Raw genomic sequence first — 25,052 nt, 5'->3', positions numbered from 1 at the left:
TTTGCAGGCTGTAGACGTTTCAGACTAGCTTCTTTCACTTAGCAATTTGCATTTAATATTCCTCCATGTCTTTTTCTGGATGCATAGTTCATTTCTTCTTATCATTGGATAATGTTCCATTGTATGGCTATATCACAATTCATTGAATGTAAATTCTCTGAAGAGGTTTTTCTAAATAAAGCATATTTTAAAATAAAATCAGCTAAAGTTCATGGCTTTCTTTCATGAGATGGAGAAGCTGTGGATAGATCACCCTGCAGAGAGAATTTGCACAGAAACCAACGAGGGGTGGAATGAGAGTGACTACTCACAAAAAAAACCCAATTCCTATAGATGCATGTATGTGCATGCACACACAAACACACACACACACACACACTAACATACACACTGACACATGATATCCACTTAAAATGGCAGGTCAGGTATTAAGGGATGAATAATGGAACAAGAATGAGAAGATGTGGTCCAATACAAGTTAGCAGAGACTGGGGATTTGAGTGTCCATCCATCTATCCATCCATCCATCCATCCATCTATTCTTCCTTTATTTATTCATTTAGTACTGATTTAATGAACACCTGGTAATATGACATGATGCTTGGCCCTGAGAACATGAAAATGGCAAAACAGAGGCCATCTCAACTAATGGAGCTTTCTGGAGAGTTGGACATTTACCAAACCAATGAGTATGAAATCACAAGCAGAATGAAATGCTCTGAAGAAGGGCACTGGACTTCTCTTGGAGGGCTAGGCCAGTTTCCTGGAGGAAGGGCACTTTAGCAGGGATCTTAAGGTTCACCACAAGCTGGCCTGGAGGAGGAGAGAGGTTGCTGCTCCAGAACGAGTTCAGCTGGTGCCCTGCTCAGTAGGTCCTTCTGGGTCTTCTCCTTGGGGCAACTCCATGGCAGAGCATGGCTCCTTTAGAACGTTGGGAGCATGGGTTAGGCAGGTTTCTAGGACCCAAAGTGCTGGCAAACTCTCTCCAAGCAGTTTGGGAGGGCAAGAGTTAATGAAATTTTATCCTCCATTCCTACTTTTCCTCCAAAATCTATTTTGAGCAGTCCTGATGTTCCCAACACAGGAGTTGTAAAATTAAATGAAATATGGCGTCTGCCTTCATGGATGAGGCTGACCAGTCAACACAGGGTTGTACAATATGCTCTCTGACAACGGCCCTTAGGCTGCTCTGGGCACATCCAGGTGTCTGTTCATCCTGCAATATATTAAGTGCCTATTGTATGCCAGGCATTGGGTGGGCCAGAGATGTGGGCATGAAAGAAATACATCATTCAACTATAAGTACTTTGGTTTCTGGTGCCAGGGACAACTTGTCAACAAAATTCCGAGCAGTGAGTGCTAAGACAGAGACAGAGATGTACCTGTCTTTGAAAGAAGGTACCATTGAGAGTCCTTTCATCAAATCTGCTTCACTTTAGACAGAGGAAGTAAAGCATTTCCTGGTTTACAGTAAAATCATTTATGGAAATACATGATTCTAAATGTTCTCTTCATTTAATCTGAGGCCTGAGATGGTAAATTGCTCATTTTGCAGAGTTCCCCAGCATTAGATAAAGATCATTCAGCTTCCCAAAGAGGAAGTCAGAAACCAGTATGCAGAGGCCAGTCAGCTTCGAGGCAAGCAACATGGTTAGTGATTTCCTACTTCTAGTCCTCCTGGGTCTTAAGACAGCTTTGCAATATGGTGGCCAAAAGACCCAACAAGAACAACTTAAATGAGAAAAAGTTTATTTTGGCTTTGGGTTTCAGAGGTTCAGTCTATGGCCAACTCCATAGCTCTGGGCCCAAGTGAGGCAGAACTCCATGGCAGAAGGGCCTGGTGGAGGGAAGAAGCTCAGGACATGGCAACCAAGAAACAGAGCACTCCACTGATGAAGGACAAAATATAAACCCCAAAGGCAGGCCCCTGTGCATGACCTACTTCCTCCAGCCACATCCTTCCAGCCTACAGCTACCACCCAGTTAATCCACATAAGTGGATTAGTCCAACAATTAGGTTAAGACTCTCATAACCTAATCATCTCACCTCTGAACATTCTTGCCTTGTCTCACACATGTCTCATATTGATGCCATAAGGTATTTTAGGTTGTCTCAACTTTTCTTTTGGAAGGGAGAATCCATCATTGCCTGTTCTGATATGTTTGGTTATTTAAAATAAAGCTCAGTCAGGATAATTAGAGAAAATCCATAGGGCCCTGGGATATATATTTCAAGTCAGGATGTGAATGTGGGTGCAATCTGACGATTTGAACTGGTAGATGTTCTTCTCCCACAGCTCAGGCAGACTTGAGGATGAGGGACAACAAGCTTCATGTGGAGCCTGTTACCCCCCCCCCCTTCATTGGCTGATGAAGAACTTGACAGATGGCCAATGGCAGCAATAGCAAACTTCCCCCACCACAGTGTAGCTCTCCCATGCTTATTCCAAGAGGAGTCCCTCAGAGCTGCACCTCCAGGCCTCCAGCTTGCCTGCATTTCCCAGGGCTGCCCCTTGCTGCTACTGCTCAGCAGCTGAGAGCAGGGATCTGGATTTGCCTCCAGCTCTGCTGCCCACCAACTATGGGGTCTTGACCAAGTTGCCTTCTCTCCTTAAGACTCAGTTGTTAAATGGATATAATAATTGTGCCTCAGGACCCCAATAGGGGAATGTTTGCTGTGCTCAGGTTAACTTATTGACAAAGGGACACATTTTAAATGTGTGAGAGTGGTGGCTTAGAAAACCACAGAAGATGGCGAAGAAGTCAGGGTTGGAATCATCAGAGCTGCAAGCATCCACCAGGGAGGAGAGCAGTTTCAGAGCAGCCTCCCTTGCAGGGAGAGCAACCACATGGAGAAGGCGGATATGGGTATGGAGGAGGGGTGAAAGACAGCCAGCAGAAGCCAATCCACAGCGTCACTGATGAATCAATAATGCCATGACACCAAGGTTAGCACAGCTGCTATCACCACATGTTCCAGGGAAGTAAGCTGTTAACTATTAGCATTGCTGTTTTCTGGATTGAAAGAGTCTCCAGTGTCCAGCGGCTAAGGGCAGAAGCAGGGAACAGGACTGGAAAACAGGGTCACCCATGTGCACCACCCCATCATGCTCAGGTAATAACAAGTGAGTGCTTCTTTCTGATGAAGAGATGTTCTAGCTGAGTGTCTCCTGTCCTGCAGATGGTCTCATGTATGTTCCACCACTTCCCAGTTCCTGCGCTTGTATAATATTTTCCTGCCATTCCTATTAACATGTGAACATGCTCTTCAGAAGAAAATGTGTTTTAAGCTTCTGTGCACCAAAGTAGGGGTCTCCAAAAGAATAAATGCTCTTGGGTTATTGAAGGAACTTGAAGTGGGGCTTCAATGTGCCAAGATTCAGTTTCATGTGGGATGTTCAGGCATGCTCTGTCTTCCCCACAGAGGATGGTTGTTTTAGAGACAAGTAGACTCCTGATTGGAATTAACACACCTTCCACTTGGTCCGGCTTGTGTCCTGTGTAAGCCTGAACAACATGTTATCTAGATTTCTGCAAAGTCCCAGGCTTACCTCACCAGGAGTATCATGTACTCATGTATTTGTAGGAAATACATGAGTCCTTTTGCATGAAGTTGGTAGCCTGCCCTTCTCTGGATGATCTCCTTGAACCCTCCCATATGCCCAAGGCGACACTGTAATCCCACTTTTCACTTCCATGAAGAATATGAAGTACCAGAGTTTTCACTTTCTACCTTAGGTGCAGGTGGTAGAGTCAGGATGCAAAGTGGCTCCTGACTCTAGAGTCTGTGTGATTCCCCTGGACACTAGCCATGCTGGTGTGATTATCTCTGAGTGTGATGCCTGCCCCAAAGTATGTGCTCAGGAAGTGTTTATTGAATTAACTGGAATAAACACCCCAAGCTGTACTTGGAACATGATTAACTTTACGGACTGTGTGTCCTTATTTGAAGGAAACGGTGATGCAATAAATTTGGTGAGGCATAAGAGCAAGCCAGGTTAACACTTCAAAGTCAGGCCATTTCTGTAGGACTCTTTCTATATGCAGAAAGTTCCGTAGCACGATATAAACACACACATACACACCACCACCACCACCCTTGCTGTCTGTTCCCTTTTCCTTTGTAGGGATACGCTGGGACGCTTGGAAACAACATTCCCACACAGCTCTGTATGCTGATGTAGGAAAACTTCAGTAAGGTCCATTTGGTGTGTTGTCTTGGGGAGAAGCAGATGAAGACTGCAGGGAGGAGAAGTGAGATAAACCTTATCGCCTTTGGACTTGACAGCAGTTTAACCCCAAGGTCACAGGGAGGCCAGAGCAGAAAAAGGGGAGGAATGCTGGCCTCTATGCCAGCAGAGCCCCAGGCAAGCTGGCCCCTCTCTATCGCCTTTCCTCTAGCTCAGCTGTGAGCTGTGCCAGGCTGTGCCAGCCCTGGCAAGGCAACCACGGTCAGCCCCCACGAAGGGAATGGATCCTTCCTCCAGGCAGGAAACCAACTCCCTGTGTGACCCTGGTTCCCCCTGGCCTGCGCAGCCCATCTCCCCACCCACACAAAAGAGTCTTTGAAAACCTGGTTACCTGGAGTTGAACTTTTCAACAAAGCTTTTTGTTTGTCCGCTTTAAGCTCCACAGCTAAAATACCAGATTCCACCGTTGCTAAGATTAAGGATTTTGTCCCCTCCTTTCTCCCCGGCTCCCTTTCTGTCGACTAGGAAAGAGCACAGATGGATTACCCTGCCCTTGCCAAGTGGAGAGAGGGTGCCTGAGCCTCTGGGGCTCGTGGAGGGATTGGCCATTATTCAGGCTTGTGCTAACAGTCCTTAGTCACTCCTCAGCTAACAGCGAAGTCACAGGCGTTGGTGTCGGTAACTAAGGCCTACCGCAAACGCTCAGCCCTAAGTGCACACAGGAGGATCATGGAGTCGGAGTAAGAGGTGATTTAACATGAATATTTATTTACTGCACACACCGCAAGCCATGATTCACTCAGCTTATTTTCATTTTATGCATTTTCTACCCATTTGCCGTCTTTATTTATTGCAAAGTTAGGGCTGTTAGTGAAATAATACATCGGGGTAGATTTTCTTTTTCCTAATTAATTTTCCTGCCTTTGAATCTACTTCTGGGAAAGTGTGCCAACACAGCAGCAGAACTGGTTGCCACTGCCAAGCCCCTAGAGACTGGGGAGCATTGTGCCAATCATGTTGCTCTGACCAGGCTGCTACCACTGAGGGCAGGGGTGGTATGAGTCCCGGGGTTGCTGAGCTGCGGCAGCTCACATCAGTCACTGCTTAGGCATATGAATCCCCCTTTGTTTTCTTTTCAAGATGGAGACGTAGGGACCAATATTCCTAAAGCATCATGGGCCCTTGGTCTGGAGATGGAGATGTGGGTTTTCAGCCGGCACTGGCACTGACCAGCCCTGTGACTGTTACACACATGACTTCATCACTGGGAACCTCAATTTCTCTGATAGAAAATGAGCACATTAATAAAGCCTTCTTCATAGAGGTCGGTGTGTGTTAAATCCGTCAAGTGTGTCTAAGTGCTCAGTTCAACACACAGCAAGCCTGGTGCAAATGTTAGTATCAGCTACACACATCACCCTAACAGCAGCCCTCTGCCTGGCTGGGGAGCTTAATTCCCTGTCCTGATGCCTTGACCTGCTGCAATTTGGAACTGTTGTCTGGAGGTCCTTTGTTTAATTCCGAAGCTTAGGATCTATTCGTGATGAAACAGACCTCAGTATCTCGACTTTATACTAAAGTTACTTGAAATCTGGTAATTTTGAGCTTTGATGAACCTTAACCTGGGTTCAAATGATAATAATGGGTTAAAAAAGACTCCTCACGTGGTGTCTGGGTAGACAGACACAGTGTAGACACAGACTGGTAGTTTCAACACTTCAGAAATGTTGCATTAATGTTTTGATGCCAGTGAGTTGCGCCACAGCAGGGGCCACAATTCCCAGCGCTAAGCTTTGCTGCTGCCAGCACCATCTTGTCCTCTGATTTGCCCAGACACTCATCACTCGAGCCCAAGGGAATGTCCTGCCCAGCTCTGGATGGCATTTCCAAGAGACACCAAGACACAGTGTGCATGGCCAGAAGAGGGCCACCAGGGTGGTGAAGGCTCTGAGATACCTGCTAAGAGTGAATTTGACTTTTGAGGCTCCTGACAACAGGTCTTGGGCAATATGTGTAAATTACTGGGAGGAAGATTTGGGTTCAATGGAGAGAGAGAGAGAGAGAGAGGAAGGGAGGGAGAGAAGGAGAGGGCTTAAGTCTAACAGCAGATCAGCAGTATCATAAGTTCTGATGAGGGGAAGAATTAAGTTCCCCATTACAACTGTACCCAATGAAGTGGAAGCAAATTTTAAAGATGTTGTTCCAAGGATGTGTAGATAATGTAGATAAGAATATAACTAAGGTCCTTTCCTACTCTAATGATCCTTTATTGTGGTATATCTAGTGCTCAACTGTTTGCACAAGGCTTTCCTTATTTTATTTTTTCCCACTCCTTCAGATGCAGATCACCAGTTGACCAACAAATAGCTATTGTGGCCCACTATATGGTAGTAGATACCAAGTACGCAGTAGGAAACAAGCCTTGCTTTCAAGCACCATGTAGTCCCATAGGGCAAATGGGCAAGAAGCACACATTTGTAACAGAACATGATAAAGGCTCTGGGGGAAGCACAGAGAGTGCAGAGGAGGAACACCCAGCCACGTCTAGGGTGAGAGAAAGAAGACTTGCTAGGGGGAGGGCCACCTGTGATGGGATTTGGTTGGAGCTGTCTAGCTGAAGAGGAGCCTAGCAGCAAGGCGTCAGCATGAACAAAATCCTGGCGGTTTGAGTGAACAAGGTGGGCTGGGAGAGTCGGCAGTTGTGTTCGAATGAAGCAGAGTATATATATGGAGATGAGAGCAGGGAGGAAAAGATCTGAGCCATGAGAAGGAAGTTGTAGATGGCAAAAATGGCCACTTTTTTTTTCCATCTCATCAACAGGGGAAGTCTGTCTCCCCTTCTCCTACTTTAAAGCTGAGTCGGCTGTGGGACTTGCTTTAGCCAGTGGGAATTTAACAAATCCGATGCAAGAAGAGAGATGTCTGCACATGGGAGCTTTTTGTTACACTTGGAACCTCAAACTGATGCTCATATGAGTCCAGAGTATCCTCCTGGTGATGAGAGACCCTGCCTTTAGCACACAAGCAGCTATTTCCAGAAACAGAGTGGCATGAATGGGCTGCAGTAGACCGTGGACGAAAGAGTGAGCCCAGATGAGCTCATCAGAAGAACTGCCCAGCTGAGCCCAGCCCACATTGCCCACCCATGGAATCAGGAACTAAGTAGCTGGCTCTGATTTTCTTGTTTTAATCTGCTATGTTCTTAGTGTGAGTGTGTGTGTGTGCGCGCGCGTGTGTGTGTGCTTGCTTTCTCTTTTTTCAATAAAAGCCAATTGATGTGGCAGTCAGAGGTTTACAAATTCCCATTAAGGAATCTGGACTTCAGTATGACGACACAATAGGGGCTTCAAAGGGTTTCAGCCACAGAAGTGGCAGGATCAGATTTCTATTTTAGTAAAAGCATTGTTGGATCCAGCCAATGAGATCGTGGAAATTTAAGTATCTTGAAAATTGTAAATGTAAATAGAGTTGATTAATAAAAATAGTAGAACCTGTGGCCTGGAGATACATAGGACATAATTTCAAAACAAACTTTCAAATCAAATCCCATGAAAACATCCAGTGATGGTACCTCTGGCTTCAACAAATTCTCCCCCCAAGTTCCTGATGTCCAGCTCTGGGACTAGCAGAAAACATGTCCAAAACAGGGTGGCATGGAAGGAGGGCCAGAATGTGCCAAGACCATAGAAAATTCTCCTCTCTCAAAGATGACCTAGAACAGCAGTTTTTCAGGCTATTTCAATTCCTGCATCAAAGATCTGAGTCATGGGGCCTCAGGAAAGTCTTTTAGGAGACTACCATAAAGAGACCATCAGGGAAATGCACAGGGATTAGTATGTTCATTCTTCATAGCACTATTTAGAAATGAAAAGCTTAACATTATAAATGTCCAAAAGTAGGAAAATGGTGATGTCAATTCTTGCATGATTGAAAACTATTCAAAAGTTAAAATAATATCTTCAAATATTATGACATAGATAAAAGTTCACAATGTAACAAAATATGGATATTAGTGGACAACTATCTGCTGTCTGTCCCGCAGATAGCAGATAGTTGTCCACTAATATCCATTCTCCTTCTTCATCCTTAGTGATAGAACTCCTGACTTTTAGCTGGACACATGGTTACCCAGCCAGACCTCGTTCCTCAGCCTGCCCGGATGCCAAGGTGTGACCATGTAACTGAGCTCTGGAATGTGCATGAGGCCAAGAGTGATGTGTGCCTCTTCCTTGGTGTCTCCACTTATTTCTGGAGATGTTCACGTGCTTCTTGTGCCTCTTCCCTTTCCTGAAGATTGAGTGGCATTTGTGATGATGGGTGCCTGAAGACAACCAAGGATCCAGGGCGTATGAAGGAAGCTATGTCTCACATGTGGGGAAACCTCTGCCCAGAGGGAAAGCCTCATCTAGTGCAAGTGACCAGTGAGCCCAAGAGCTGCTGAGGGTAGGATGGACACTCATCTGAGGTGACCATCAGGTGCATAGGCGGGCAGCTGCAGAGTTGCAGCAAGCCACATCTTTACTCTAAGCCTGGCACCAGATCTTTTAGATAACTAGGGCATGGTAGGCACTTGGGAGCAGTATGAAGACCTAAAGAAAGAAGGATTCATGGGAACACAAATGGATATTTATAAAGTGTAAAACAGTTTGAACTGTTGGTTTTGTGGTCATTTCTCCTTTTGCTTATTACTGGGTTCTGTGGCCCCCATCCCCCACCACTCCTCAGAGTTCTCCAGAAGAACAGAATATATATTATATGTGTATATGCATATAATATGTGTACATATATTATGTAAAATATACAACTATTTTATATATATATATATATATATATATTGTCTTATACAACTATGTGATTACTGGAGCCAAGAAATTCCACCTGCCTTCCATAAGCTGGAGAACAGGAAAGCTAGTGATGTCATTCAATCTGGGTCTGAAGGCCCAAGAACCAGGAACTCTAATATCCAGGAAGAGGGGAAGAGGCATGTCCCAGCTGAAGTAGAAAGGAAGAGAATTGTCCTCTCTGATTTTTCTTTTCAGACCCTCAAGGGCTAGATGATGCCCAGCCACATTAGTGAGGACAGGTCTAATTAGTGGGCACTGGGAGCAGTATGTAGCAGCATGTTTCAAATGCTAATCTTCTTTGGAAACACCATCACAGACACATCCAGAAATAATGTTTTGCCAGCTATATGGGCATCCTTCAGACTAATCAATTTGACACATACAAATAACCATTGCAGCCTGCTCCCAAATTTTTATATTAAAATTTTAACCCCCAGAACCTCAAAATGTGAGGCTCTCTGCAGGTGTAGTCAGGTTAAGGTGTGGTCGTTAATGTGGGCTCTCATACAATATAGCTTGAGTCTACAACAAGACACACAGAGTGCACAGAGAAGAGGGCTTCATGACAAAAGTGCTCCAGGTGCAAGGGCAGGACAGACAGGACTGCCTGCGGATGTCGGGCAGGCAGGAGGAGTTAAAGGAAGAAACTCCCACATGAGCCTTCAGGGAGAGACGGCTATGCCAATGCCTTCATTCTGGATTCCAGCCTCCAGAACTATGAGAAAATACAGTGCAGTTGCCTGAAGCCACTTGTGCCTGGTGCTCTGTCACAGCAATCCCAGGAGACCTATACACTCTCTGGCCAGTCTCTTTGTTTGGAAACGCTCTAAATCTCTTTGAGGTCAAGAGCCACTCAGGTTCCCTTTAGGCCTGATCCCCCGCACCCTGAAGTCTCTCCTTTCTGCTCCTCCTGGAAGGACCCAGACCTCTGGCCCTGGCTGGACTTTTCCCACACCATCTGCACCCAGGGCCCTCCACTCCCTCAGGCCAGTCTGAGCCCCCATCTTGTTTCTTTGACTTCTTGACCGAAGTCATCCTTCCTAGTCAAGTCATGAAGGGGACCCAAAGGACGTTTTCTTTCCCCTGAAATTTTGATTTCTAGTCATCAACGTTTCATTTTTCCAATAGTATAACTAAAATCTAGCAATTAAAATTTTGGAAAAGTAATAATTTTTCAAATGAAATAGCTATATAAAACAACACAATTCATTTTTCAAATTTTCTCTCCTACAGTATTGTACTACAAAATTGACTTTTAGGAACATAATTCTGTGAATTTTAACTCAGGTGTGATTTATGCAAATACCTCCACAATCAGTATGCAGAAGAGTTATAGCACTCTTTGTGATAGCCCTCCAGAGTCACCCAAACCAAGCCCTGGCAACCATGATGTGTTCTTCATTCCTATATGTAATTTTATCACTTCAAGAGGTGTAGGAAGTGGAATCTAGCCATGTCTAGTGGCCCATGTCTATAATCTAAGTTACTCTGGAGGTTTAGGCAAGAGGATTACAAGTCCAAAAACACCCTTAGCAGTTTAGTGAGGACCTAAGCAACTTAATAAGACTCTATCTCAGAGTAAAACTTTTAAAAAGGGCTTAAGGATGTCACTTTGCGATAGAGCACCTGCCTAGCATGTGTGAGGCCTTGGGTTCAACTCCCCAGATTGTAAATAAGTAAACAAATAAGAACAGCAAAACAATAATAGAACAAAATGAGATTGGCTTTTAAATTTTTCCCTAAGCCTGATTCCCTTGAGATCTATCAGTTCAAGTTTTGCATACATGTGCCCTTTGTTTGCTTCAATGGTGTGCAGTATTCCACTGAATGGATATACCAGTTTGTTTATTCCCTTGTCCAGTGAAGAACTTCCCGTTTGGGGCAATGGGGAATACATCTGCTGTAAATAGTCACCTACAGATTTTTGGGTGAATGCAAGTTTTTGTTTCTCTAGGGGTAGTGGCCAGTGATACGGTGCAGGCATGTGTAGTTTTGCAAGAAGCCACCACACTGTTTTCACGAGAGACTGTGTCATTTTCCATTCCCACCAACAACGTGCAAGTTTCAGCTTCTCCACAGCCTCACCGGCACTTAGTGCTACCCGTATTTTCTATTTTAGCCTTTCTAATACGTATGTAGTAGCATCTTATGGTCTAATTTGCATTTCTCCAATGTCTAATTATGTTGAACATCTTTTCATAAGCATATTCGCTATCTTTATATCTTCTTTAAGAAAGCATCTGTTCTTTTGCCCATTTTTAAACTGGGCTTTTGTTTTCTTTCTATTGAGATAGAGTTCTTCATCTATCTTTTGTCTGCTATAATTAGAAAATATTTTCCCCTAGTCTGTAGCTTGTCTTTTCAATCATCTAATAATGTCTTTTAAAAAGCAAAGGTTTTTCATTTTAATGAAGCCCAGTCTATCTTTTGTTTTACTTTTATTTTTTTTTCTTTTGGTGTAATTTCTAAGAACAGTTCTTTATCTTTTGTGGTTTCTGATGATAAATCTGTCTTGCAAATTGGCTCCCTATATATAGTGCTTCATTTCTCTGGCTGCTTCAAGATTTTTTTCTTTGCTCTTAGCTTTCATTAGCTTGATTATAATGTACCTGGATATGGAATTCTTTGGGGGTTATCCTGTTTAGATTTTGTTTGGTTTCTTGAATCTGTAGGTTTATTCTTTTGTCCAACTTGGAAAGTTTACACCATTATTTCTTCAAATATTTTTTCCTCCTTCCTGGAACTCCAACAACCTGAATTTTAGATTTAAAGAATTGTTCCACTGATCTCTGAGACCCCTAACTTTTGTTCAATTTTTTTCCTCTCTTTTTTTAAAGATTGAATAATTTATACCAATCTATCTTTAGGTTCATGGATTATTTTCTCTGTCACCCCCAATATTCTATTGAGCTTAACTCATGAGTTTATTTTTTGGTTATTGTATTGTTTTTTTTTCTAAATTATTAGTGTTTCCACTTAATTCTTCTTTCTATCTTTTATTTCTTTGCTGAGATTTTGTAATTTTCTCAGTTGTCCTAGGGATATTTGCAATTGCTTGTTGTGGCACTGGTGTAATAACTGTTTTAACATGTTGTCACAAAGTTATAATAGCTGTGTATTAATTTGATAAACTTGCTATAACAAAACACTACAAACTGAGGGACTTGAAAAACAGAAATTCCTTCCTCACCCTTCAGGGGACTGGATGTCCAAGATCAAGGTGTTGGCAGGCTGTTTTTCCTGATGAGCATCCTCTCTTTGCTGGCAGACAGGTGTGTCCCCTCTCATGGTCCCTTCTCTGTGAATGCTTCCCCAGTGTCAATTTTGCACATCCTAATCTCCTCTTTTTATAAGGATGTCAGTTCATTTTGGATTAATCCCTTCTAACGGACTCATTGCAAGTCAATTACCTTTTAAAAGGCTGTTTATCAATATGTCTCCTATCTCCAAATACGATTTCATTCTGTTCTCTTGGGGATTCGTCCTTCAATGTATGCATTTTTCTCGGTTGGCGGGGGGGAACAAAATTTAGCTCATAGCAGCGTGTCATTTTGATGTTGTCATTTGTTCACTTATCATCCTATGTAGATTGAGGTTTTCTGAACAATTTTGAATTGTATCCTGCACACTTGAATGTAATGCTTTAAAACTTTTGGCATTATTCAAATCCTATTGAAAACATAAATATTCTTTGCATTAGCCAGCAATTGACCTGGTTCGGTTCAGACTGCAAGTTCCAATGTACCTTATATGGGCTGCAGTTCTGTTGTCAGTTCAACTTTCAAAGGCTTTGCAGTTCCAAGCAGATCCAGCCTCCCTTGGAGTCACCTGTGGGCTGTGTAATGGCCTCAGTAAGTCCAGTCTCCAATTCTTTGGTATGTTGAGGTGGGTCATAGCTATGCATGCACAGACTGTGGGTCAGTCCGGAGTTCATTATCAATTCTGTGGCCTTACGTTCTGGATGTGCTCCCTCCTTGAACTCCGGGGTCCTTGCTTTCTGGTAGTTTTCCTTTTGCTCCTTCAGCTGTAACACTGGGGCGTGAGTCACCTGACTCTGCCACCAGGTTCAGGGACCACTGCTGGGCCTGAGGGGGATCTCCGCACCTCTTCTTGGAAATTACAGCCCCACTTCTCAGGAAGGAAGGGCCCAGCCCCCACCTTCCCTGGGCCTGCTGAGGCCTTTGTCCCTACACCAGGTGGTGGCCCCAGGGAGCTGGGATGTGAGAAGGCAGAAAAGGAAGGGATTTATTTCTTTAAATGCCAGGAGTTCTCATTTCACCTTTCAAGGCTCCAGGAAGCAGGAAGGGCCTCTCCTGGAACTCTGCTCATTGCTGGATTTCAGTTGGAGGGAAACAAATGGAAGGAGAAATGAAGTATTCACCCCTGTTTAGGGAGTAGTTCAAATTGTGTTTCTTTTTTTTTTTTTTTTAACCAATCATTTTACTATTGTTTATTTTCCAGAGTTCCCAGTAGCTGTCCCACTCCTGCCCTGATTTTCATAGCCATGATGGGATCTCTAGTTGCAGACCCAGTGGGGACCCCTGCTCCATCCTACCAGGAGCTGGAGCCTCCTGAAGTAGAACCACATGAAAACTGGGCAAGAGATAGTCTGAAACATGCCTTCGCAGTGCTGACCCTTCAGGCCCACATGCAATGGATGAGGAGGCTCTGGGCGAAGTCAAAGTGAAAACAGTAATTCTGGGGGAGACCGCTAAAAATGAGCAGGGGCTACAGAGGCTATTGGTGCTCACTGTACTTGATTTTACATCAAAATGAATATTTGTGTCTTTTTGAAGGCAGACAAATGACTAGCAGCAGCATATTTATGATTATAAGCCATGATGAGAGTGATTTTTCAATTGATGAAGTAGGACAAAAAAGAATAGGGAAAAGAATCATTCATAGGGAATTTGGAAGTCAAATGACAGAAAAAGAGTTTAAAGGGATGGATGTGGGCAGGTGTCGAGGAGTCTGGGTCAGCTGAACGGGGAGAGTCAAGAAGGAAAGAAGAGGAAAAAAAGCTGAGGTCCTGTCATCAGGATCAACAGAGTACAAGAAAAACAGGATTCATGCTATTTTGCTGACCACATGGTGGCACTGTTGACATGAGACAGCTTAGTTCTGTCCTCTCCAAAGTACTTACATTCTAAAGGGTCCTGAAGAAAATATCAAAATTCCAACTTCTATTTACATTTTATCTTTAAATATAAAAAAGTCCTACCCTTTACTACTACTTACTACATAAACTGTGGTGGTGGGGGGACTCCATCACTTAATCTGTAAGTCAGATGATGGAGCCTGTGGCATCACATATGGTTTGCAAACACAGGCAAGGGTGGGAGCCTATAGCCCAGAGATTGGCAGTGTCCGTTTTGCGCATTCATTCATTTGAATGTATTGCGACACATGGCAGTTTTCATATCATTGGTAAAATGCATACTAAATGGTGGTTTATTCTATGTGATAAAATTCATTCTTTTTTTTTTTTTAAAGAGAGAGAGAGAGAGAGGGAAGAGAGAATTTTATATTTATTTTTTAGTTTTTGGCGGACACAACATCTTTGTTTGTATGTGGTGTTGAGGATCGAACCCGGGCTGCACGCATGCCAGGCGAGCACGCTACTGCTTGAGCCACATCCCCAGCCCCAAAATTCATTCTTATATTACTGAGTTTAGCTAAACTAACCCTCTTAGAATGTACAAGGGATTTAACACATTTCCTGCAAAGGATTACATGCTAATTGATATTAATAATTCAAGTCAAAGATAAGAATAAGAAAATAGAAAAATAAGATGTCACTTCTTTTAGTTTAGATTCTTTTTCAGTCATATTGTAGGGGGAAAACAATGACTTTTAGTGATACTTCCTTTTTCAATTAAAAAAAATGCCCATTTAATTGATCTTGTTGAGATAAAAGTTATGTTTTGATAATAAATTTAAAAAGTATATCTTTTGAAGGAAATTCATGCTTTGAAGAAAGAATTATGAGAATGCATATTTAAAAATATTTTCATCATTATGTGGATTTGTTCTGGAAACTGAAACTAATTTATGTTGCATATAAATTCTTATATTTTAATACTAAGGCTTTGAAATTCAATTTTTAAAATATGTTTAAGTACGTTCCACATGAAGACTTTAAGTATGTTTTGAGATAGTTTATTAAGAAATATAAATATTAAATATCTTGCATTCATTTGTGCAGTTTGACAATATGGAATATGGAAATTTATTGGTCACATATCAACATAAAACCAAAATTAATGGTGGATGGGTCTAAAAGGTAGGGACTATAATTTAATAGTTAAAGTTAATAACTTGTTTATGGATATGTTTTTCTATATGGACCAAATAGATCTGATTTTTTTTCTTGTGAAATGTATATAACTCTATAAGTAACTATGAAACACACTAAAATTAAAAATTCAAAGTAAACTTAAAAACTGAACCATCAAATCACTGAACCACAAAATATTGTTTATAGACTTTCAAAAACAATGAAGCAGTGGTGTTCATTGACACATGTCTGCAATTCCAGCCACTTGGGAGCCTGTGGTAGGAGGATCATAAGTTCAAGGCCAGCCTCAACAACTTAGCAAGACCCTGTCTCAAAATGAAAAATAAAAAGGACTGGAGATGTAGGTCAGTGGTACAGCACCTCTGGGTTCAATCCCCAGCATCAAAAACAACAACAACAACAAAATCTTCACAGTATCAATCAAAAAACTAATATAAAAATTAATTTACTTTCTATAAATTTTATTTTGAGTATGCTTTAAAATAGACATTATCTTATTCATATGTGACACTTTATGCATGGTACTTACTATGTAGCAAGGACTGTTTAAAATGTTTTACATATAGTCATTATTTTAACTCTCACAACACCCAATGATATACCCAGTAGTACCCCTATTTAACAGATGGGTAAACAAGCATAAGACCAATTAGCTAATAAGTGACAGAGCCAAGACTTACAGTATAGTAGTGCATATATGTAAATTACTACATTTTTAAAACAATAAAAAGACCAGTGGAAGAGTGGATTTAAAGTTTGAAGATCGTTTGTCTAAAGCCAATAGGCATGAGGGCAACATGTGAATGTGTTCATAGGAAACTCAGTCCAATAGATAGTAGAGTATATGAGCATTGATAAAGCACTTGCATTATCTTATTGAATTCCTACAGCAACTTTTGAGATAGTCACGTTAATTTCAATAACACAAGTATAATAAAAATATTGTCCAATGAGTTTGGGATATAAAGTTTAACATAACACTTATCACATCTAAGACTTAGGGTGTTTTTAAACCTCTGTGAATTCTTTTTTTTTCATCTTCAAAGTGGGTAAAATAATGCACGGATTTTGGAGAGTTATTGTGGTATTACATGTTGTGCTATGATATAACATGGAGCAAGAATGTGGTTTCAGGTGGTGAAGTCTCTGAGTTATGAATCCTAGTTCTGCCACTTATGAGTTACCACTTCCTTTGTTACGTCGTAACCATTCTCTCTGCCTTAGTTTTCTCATCTTAAAAATAGACCTAATAATACCACCTTCCTTACAAGGCTTTTGGTGCACTCATTTAAATAATGTATTTAGGATCCATCAGCTACAAAATTCTCAGTAAATGATGGCTATGATTAGCAAATATAAAACGCTAAGCCCAGACTAGGCACCCGATGACTAGTTAGCAACAGCATTGCTATCATTGTAACCACCGAGAGTTTTGCTCATAATTATGCAATTGAGAAACATTCAGGTGCCCTATTCCTGGGTTCCATGCTGTTATGCCCTGGCAGTTACAGGCACAGAGAGGATATTCTCTTCTGAGGAATGCAGGCCTAGTCTGTTCCTGGGGAGACAGCACACAGGCTTGAACTTATCCAGTCACCTTCAGGAAGTAACACTGAGATGTGAGCAGGACGCGGACACAGAAAGCCTTGGAGGAGGGAATTCCAGGATTAAGCCAGGACCCAAGTCCATGGGACAGGAAAGGGAATGCATACTTAGAGGAGAGTGATGAACATGTTCAGACCGGAGCAGAGCTACATTTTATTTTTTATTTTTATTTACTCATATATTTATTGATTAGTACCAGGGATTGAACCCAGGGACACTTAACCCCTGAGCCATATCCCCAGCCCTTTTCATTTTTTATTTTGAGACAGGGTCTAGCCAAGTTGCTGAGGCTGCCCTGGAACTTGCGATCCTCTTGCCTCAGCCTCCTGAGCAACTGGGATTATAGGTGTGAATCAGGCAAGGCCAGAGCTACATTTTAGAAAGAGCAGCCTGGGGAGTTATTAAGGGAGAATTAGAACTGGCGGGGGGTGCAAGAAGTTGAGGCAATAAGAGAAAAGTTGTGTTCACTCAGACATGGGTGGTAAGGTCCACCGCTGAGAGTTCTGATGAGGAAACACAGAGAAGGTGAGAAGTGACAGATTCTTGAGAAGTCGGCCGAGTTTGAAAACGGGATGAAGTGAAGGGTCGACAAATGGAAGTAAGTGGATAGAAGGACCTCACATCGGCATTTTTATCTCAGTTGGCCTGGCACATGTTGTCACACTGAGAAATAGAAAAGTAATTTTTAGAGGGCTCCTGAGAGCTGTGACTTTGACATTGAATTTGAATTACAGAGAAACACAAAGTCCAATGTCCTGGGGAATTTGGAAAACTCAAGAGTGCTCAGGGATGGAGTCAAAAGTAAGAGACCCCCGTTCACAGCAGCATTATTTCTCAGCAGCCAAAGGGTGAAAGCAATCCAGGGTCAGATTAATGGATTGACCCAAGGTGGGAGATCCATACAGTGGAATCCCATTCATCCCTGAGAGGAATGGGATTCCACTGTATGGAATGGGTAGACTCAGAGGGGAGTGTGCTAGGGAAGTAAGCTCATCCCGTGAACACAAAAACTGCAGAACTGATTCCACTTTTAGGAAAAATCCAGAGTCGTCAAATCATGATAACAGAAAGTCTAATGATGTCTTCCAGTGATTAGGGAAAGGGGTGAGTATAATGTTTCAGTTTGACAAGATAAAAAAGTTCTGGAGCAATTGATTGCCTGACAATGTGAATCTACTTAATACTATAGAAGTATACTTTTAAAAATAGTTAAGATGGTAAATTTTACATCAGGTGCATTTTATTACAATTTCTTAAAGAGTAGTTTAACAAAAGCTCAGGGGAGATGATCATAAAAACATAAATGGATACTATGTTTGGATTGCTTGTGAAGAGTCTAAATTTTAGTCTACTTTCAAGAGGCTGAGACTAGCTACTTTACTATTTGTGATTTTTACACAAAACACCAGACAGTTAATTATTTTTTAAAAAGGCTATGGAAGACAAAAAGAGAAAATAAATATACTTCTATGTGTTTTTTTTTAAGTGAAACATGGTAAATATTTTTTATAATAGATTAGTGTGAAAATTTGTTGGGTATATTGCAACTACAAAAAATATCAATTCATTCTTTGTGCACATTAATATGCACTATTAAAATTACAGTGTAGATTATTTTGAATAGAAAATACAAAGAATTGTGATTTTTAGTTTTCTTTGAAGTCCCAATTTAACCTTTTTTAAAACTATTTCTTGTGAAATATTGATCTTTATTCTTACAAATTTATTTAAATGACCTTTTTCCACTTAATTTTTTTATAATCAATAACTCCTTCAATTATTTCTTCTATCCAAATGGCTTCCAATTCTTTACCATGGGACCTTAGCAATCTGAGTTTCCAGATTCCCCAATACTATTTCACAAGTCTGCACATCTGGGTCCTATCTTAGAAGCCGCCATCCTAACAGCTATAAAACATAGCTTCTTAAGCGAGACATATGACAGGACCTCTTAGAGATCCTCTTAGAGTCACTAGAGAGAGGAAATAATGATTTCTTTGTCTTCCTATCTTATTTTTAGTACAAAGGTTCCAAAAACAGCATCTTGTGAGTTTAATTTTATTTAGTCTAATCCTTGTTTTTACAGATGAAGTAAACAGGAGTTGAGAAGATTGTGTTCTGTGTATGTGGCAGAGCCGAGATTAGATTCCAGGGAAGGGAGATGACTATTTGCTATCTCCAGACTGTTCTACCAGCCTATGTTAGCTTCCCACTCTCCTGGTCGCTCTGGACCGGCATCTATTTACACCAGTGGTTGGCAAACTTTTCCTGTAAGTGGCCAGATAGTAAATATTTTAGGCTTAGCAGGCCATCTGGTGTCTGTCACAACTCCTCAACCCTGCTACATTGGAGGAAAGTAGCCATAGATAATTCCTAAACTAGCAGGGAAGGTTGGGTTCCAATAAAACTTTACATTCAAAAGCTCATGGTAAGCCAGGATTGGCCCGTGGACCATTGTTTGCTGATCCTCAATCTTTCCTCAGTCCACCACTTTTCTTTTGGATTAGTCTATGCTTGAATCATCATGGATAGCTTGAAATAAGGCTGGTGAACATTTAGAACAGTGTTCCTCAAACGGATTATTCACTGGATTACTGGGGAACTAGGTGGAAAACATGTATATCTAGATTTCACCCTTAGAAGTTTTGATTCAGAATGCCTGTGGAAGAACCCTAACAGCTATATTTTTGGCCCTAAGCTCTCATGCACAACAAAGTTTAAAAACTCTGAGTGTAGAGCCTCAGTAGACAACTCGACAAAGAAGGAATAGAAGGAGTGTTAACCAAATCTCTGTGTAATTTAATGTCACCCACAATTTCAGCTCTCTGCTGAAAATTCTGGTTTCCTGAACACTATGTCCATTTCATCTTGAACCTCATATCTTTTCACCCTTTCCCCATTTATTCAGGGCAGACACATTTAAGTAAAAATAATCACCATTAGAATACTAATGAACCATAAGCTAATATCAGGATATTTATTCAGCTGAAAGTGACTACCAGTGAAATCTTGTTTTCTAAATGGTGCTGCTGTAATCCAATTTGGGTCTTTCAACCCCTGGTGATTTTTGTTTCATTTTGCTTTGTGATAAGTGGAAACCAAGCATGGTTGCTGGGGGCTGGTAAAGTAAGTATAAGAAGAAAATAGCACTTCCACCACCACAGGCAATTTTGGGTTGCAATGAGTCACTAAATCTCCATAACCATGGGGTGGCTCTACATGATTCTGTTGTTAATTGAATTTTTTCCCCAAATAGAATGAGGGCTTATTTTGCATCAACACGATTCTGTTGTGTGATGATTGCTGATAAAGTCAGCTAAATTAAAGATGTTTCAGCTCCCTAGCACCATGCATAGGACAAAGACTAAGTATGAGTTTTTGCAAGAAGAAAGAAAGATGGTTCAAAACTCACTGTATTGGTGTAAAAGAGGTGGGAGCATCTCTCCACGGAATTGATGTTACACCCTCCACAATGCATCCTATCAGAGAAGGTCCATGATGCCGATATGTCTCACTACTGGCGAGCAGAACAGTCAACATTTGGCAACGGTGGTGTGTACCAACTTTCTAAATTATTTAAAATTTCCCTTTGTAATTAATAAGCATCTTGATGGTAGGTCTTGAGAGACAAGGCAATTTATTGAGTTGTCTGAATTGTTTCTACTTATAACACTTCTGACACCTAATGTGTAGGGTGTTTCTCACCCCAACAACTAGTTCTCCAATGCTCTGGATATCGGCTGGGGGTCCTAGAGTTTAATTGAATTCTGACAGTAAGAACTTGGAGTTAAAGTTAGACCTCTGGGTTTAATGGTTCAGGCCCATAAGACTGTCCTCCCTTCTGATGCTAGTAACAAGTATTGTGTGCTCATGCTACCCACACGTCTGTCTGTCTATCTTACCTACAAAGTTAGAGGTCCCCCTCTTCAGAGCCTATTAATTGCTAGAATGGCTTATGAAACTCAGGGGAAAGAAACTTAGCATTACTGGTTATAAAGAGTGTTACTCAGGCACAGCCAAGTGGAAGAACGGGATAAGGCAAAGGATGGAGGAGGTGCCCAGACCTCCGCGGCCTCTGGGAAGCGCCTTCTCCTCATCTCAGTGTGTTCTCCAACCAGGATGCTCTCAGAACTCTGTGGTTTTGGGGTTTTATGGAGATTGAATTCCATGGGCATGGCTGATTGAATCATTGACTCTTGGTGATTAACTCAACCTTCAGACCCTTTCCTCTCTCTGGAGGTCAGGGGTGGAGCCCAAAGCTCCAAACCTCTAATCATGGACTGGTCCTCTGGCAACCAGACCCCATCCTGAAGCTATCTAGGGGCTCACAAAGGGTCACATTATTAGGAAAAACTGAGGATGTCGATATGAAACAATAAAAGAGTTTCCTATCACCATTACCACTCAGGAAATTACCAAGGACCAGAAATAAATATAGATATAGATATATTCCTATATATCTATGTACTAAATGTATATGAGCAATGTTATGTATGTGATAAATAGTAATGTTTCAATGCCATGATTGGTTTTGAGGAAATATCCTGGGCAATGGACACATTTGAGATAAGGAATCGATAGGTAGAAAGGCAGGGGGGCAAGTGCCCAGGCAGGCTCCCCTCCTCCTCTTCCTCGTCACTATTTCCAATGGCCCTGAGGACCGCAGGAGGAAACAACGCCAGGAAGTTCAAGTTGCCTAAGCATCCCCCGGTTCCAAGGCACAGCACGGATCAACCAGCAAACCCCAGCCCAGACGTCAATCACGAAACGCCGAGACTGTAGACTCAAGCACAAAGGGATACTTTAAAGAATCAACCAGCTCCCCATTTCTGCCCATAAAAACAAGACAGTGGGCCCTGACAGGCCGCACCCTTGGCCCTCCCAGGTGATGCGCTGGGTGCTCTGGGATTTCTCTTTCACTTTCTTTTTTTCAATAAAATTCCCACTCACTTGCTTCCCTTAGCATTGGAGATGTTCATCCTTCGAATCCTTGCAGCAGGACCTGGATTCGGATTCCTGGCAGTACCGCATCTAACTGTTCGCATACAAATGAAATTGATGGTGAAGGTGACTTTACCTTTAATTAATCCAATCCTCCCTCATTCAGACAGAGGAAGTGGCTCACCTAAAGGCCCTTAGCATGAGGCTGAGATGGCCCCAGAGCGCTCAAACCTTGGTATGAAGCAAATAGAAATTCCTACCCCAGCAAAAGGAACCTTAAGCCAAGTCAGTCAAGCAAGCTCACCTAGGGACTTTACCCTTGAACCAATCAAATGTTCTCTCGTGTTTCTGCAGGATCCTTGTGCCTGGTAGTGTCCAATTCATGAATCCCTGTGTGTTGAAATGAACTCATTAAAAAAAAAAAAAAGAATGCTAAGTTTATCTTTTAACAAGTCCAACCTAGAATTTAGTCTCGCAATGTGAATAACCTCCAGTCCAGCTCATTTCATTTCTTCTCTCATATTGCTTCACACCTTCCACACCACCCTTAATTCATCATCTACCCATCAATTGTGTTTAATGATAGTCTATAGGCATAATTTGTCCCTGTCTTTCCCTTCTTCCGTTCATGAAAGTAATTTTCTTTGGTCATTTAGGGTTTCTTTTTCTACCGTTTGCTATTAAGAGTTCTGTTTTCACTTTCTTGGTTCATGGATTCTCCCCCCGACACACACACACACAGATGTAAGAATAAATTGAGAAATGGGAATGAGAAAATGGGCACAAACAGGAAGGAGAGGGTCAATTCCTGGGCTCCTCTCTGGTAGAGAATCCATGGAGAGAGAGAAGTAAAGAAAAAAACAAACGTCAGAAAAAAAAACAACCTTAATTATTAATTAAGATTTGAGTAGCAAGCAAAAAAGGCTTGATATACTTAGTGGGTTGTAGACCATTTGGGGAAATTGTATATGAATGTATTTGACTTTTTATTTTAAAATAATGAAGACTTATAGGAAATTTGAAAACTCATTCAAAATTCCATTATATGCTTCATCCTGCATCCCCTCAGGTTGACATCTTGCATATTACAACTATTGAAGTCAGGAAATTGAAATTGATACAATATTAATTAATCTACATATTCTATTTGAATTGAGCAGTTGTCTCATTATTGTCCTTTATCTGGTCCAGGAATCAAGCTAGAATCCCACATGGATTCAGTTGTCATATCTCCTTAGTCTCTCCAATCTGGGACAGTTCCCCTGGTCCTTCCTCCTCTGTCTCCTTCTCTCTGTCTCCTTTTCTGGAGAAGAGATGAATGGTGCTTGGATTGAACCCAGGGCCTTGCACAGACTAGGTATGCACTCCAGTGCTCTATCACCGAGCTATATCACCCAAGCCTGTCCCACACCTATATATATATATATATATATATATATATATATATATAAACTTTTTTTTTTTTTTTGAGACAGGACATCACTAAATTGCTGAGGCTGGCTTTGTACTTGTGATCCTCCTGCCTCAGCCTCCATAGTACCTGAGATTACAAGTGCCAGCCACCATACCTGGGCCCATACCTCCATCCTTATTTTTTCCATGATCTGGATGCTTTTGAAGAATACTACCCTAGTTATTTTGTAGATGGCCCCTCCATCTGGGTCTATTTGATTAAACCAATATACTTTTGGCAATATTACTACAGAAATTAGGCTATTACCCTTGTCCTTTCCTTTGCAATCAATTGGAAAGAAAATGATGTCAATTTATCCTATTATTGATGATACTGATTCTGATCATGTGGTTAGGTTGCTGTCTACCAGGGTTCTCCATTGTAACCAAACTCTTATGGCTCCTAAGCCTCTTGTGGGGAGACACACAGCTGTGCAAGCTTCCTGCATCTCACCATTCTGTCCCTCTAATTGCAGCATCCATCAATGATTCCCCTGCAGTGATACCTATAGCATCCATCAATGATTCCCCTGCAGTGATACCTAAGTGTGTACTAATGGTCATTTTTTTCTTTCCATCATTTCTCATACAATTATTAATTGAATTCTGTAAGGAAGAGCTGTCCCTTCCTCCTCATTTAATATTCAATTATTTATTGATATCAGTATGAGCTCATGAATATTTATGTTAGTCTGAGGGTTATAATCCATCACTACTGGTATTTATTTTTGTTACTCAAATTGTCCCAGATTTAGTCAGTGGGAGTTTATTCAAGATAGCTGCTGTGCTTTTTTGACATGTCCTCATAACTTTTAGAGCATTTCTTTATTTTCTGACGTCATAAAATATCTGAGGCTCTTCTTACATTTTCAATGAATTCTTCACTCTTCATAGAAAAAAACAATATGTGGTGCACACATGTAATCCCAACTACTTGGGAGGCTGAGGCAGAAGGATTTTAAGTTTGAGGCCAGCTATGACAATTTAGCAAGACCCCGTCTTAACGTAATAATAAAGAAGGAGCTGATATGTGACTCAGTGGTAGAGCACTCCTGGGCAGAACTGCAGAGCTACAAACTATACTAAACCTGCCAATTTTATTTTATCCTGCCCTGGAATCAACCACTTTTTAAGACTCTCTGGTTCCTTTTATCAAAGAGATGACATTTGGAAACCAAGGTATGGGCACTAGATATGTTCGTTGCTACTCAGGTACTATTGTTTCTAAGGCTTCTGATCAGACAGAAGTATAGAATATGTGTATATTTATTTATGCATACAACACACATAAATTTATTTCCATCTGTAGATATGTGTGTACGCATGTGGACTCACATACACATGCAGGCATAGAGTAAATCATGACGTCATACCAATACTTCCAGCTCCAGTCCCACATCCTGAGGCTGTTTCTCCCTCTGGTTTGCAACTCCTTTCTAGAAAAGTGAGAAAACTGACATTGCGTTATCCATGATACAGTCACTGTATTTACTCACTGATTGTAGCACTTCTAATTTATAACTCGATTTGAAAAAAAAAAAAAAAAAGCCTGCTACTAGAGTATGTCTATACAGAGTTCCACGTGTCTCCAGCCCTCAGCTGCAGCCACATTACTGATTTCCAAGTTATTTGGGTCATTTCTTCCCCACGCCTTCCTGCAGGATGGGTGTTCAGATTATTCACTACTATTTGCATTCCCGGTAGGTCACCTGTCCCCTATAT

At 41.5% G+C, this 25,052-nt stretch overlaps 1 long non-coding RNA gene across 2 annotated transcripts in view; it reads left to right on the top strand.

The window, feature by feature from the left end:
• Nucleotides 1-2,822: 2,822 nt before the first annotated feature.
• Nucleotides 2,823-25,052, top strand: part of LOC120892897 (uncharacterized) — a 47,549-nt gene continuing 25,319 nt past the window's right edge. Inside the window, exons 1-3 of one of the 2 annotated variants that reach the window (XR_013423812.1) lie at nucleotides 2,823-3,115; nucleotides 4,128-4,937; nucleotides 5,331-6,996. This is a non-coding gene — a long non-coding RNA (uncharacterized LOC120892897). Of the gene's footprint in view, nucleotides 3,116-4,127; nucleotides 4,938-5,330; nucleotides 6,997-25,052 lie in introns of those variants that run through there. The other variant, XR_013423813.1, reaches the window with a different exon arrangement.

Source organism: Ictidomys tridecemlineatus, chromosome 7 (assembly GCF_052094955.1).
Source record: "Ictidomys tridecemlineatus isolate mIctTri1 chromosome 7, mIctTri1.hap1, whole genome shotgun sequence".
NCBI lineage: Eukaryota > Metazoa > Chordata > Mammalia > Rodentia > Sciuridae > Ictidomys > Ictidomys tridecemlineatus.
The sequence above is the reverse complement of the archived record's forward strand: the minus strand, read 5'-3'. Positions and strand labels throughout refer to the sequence as shown.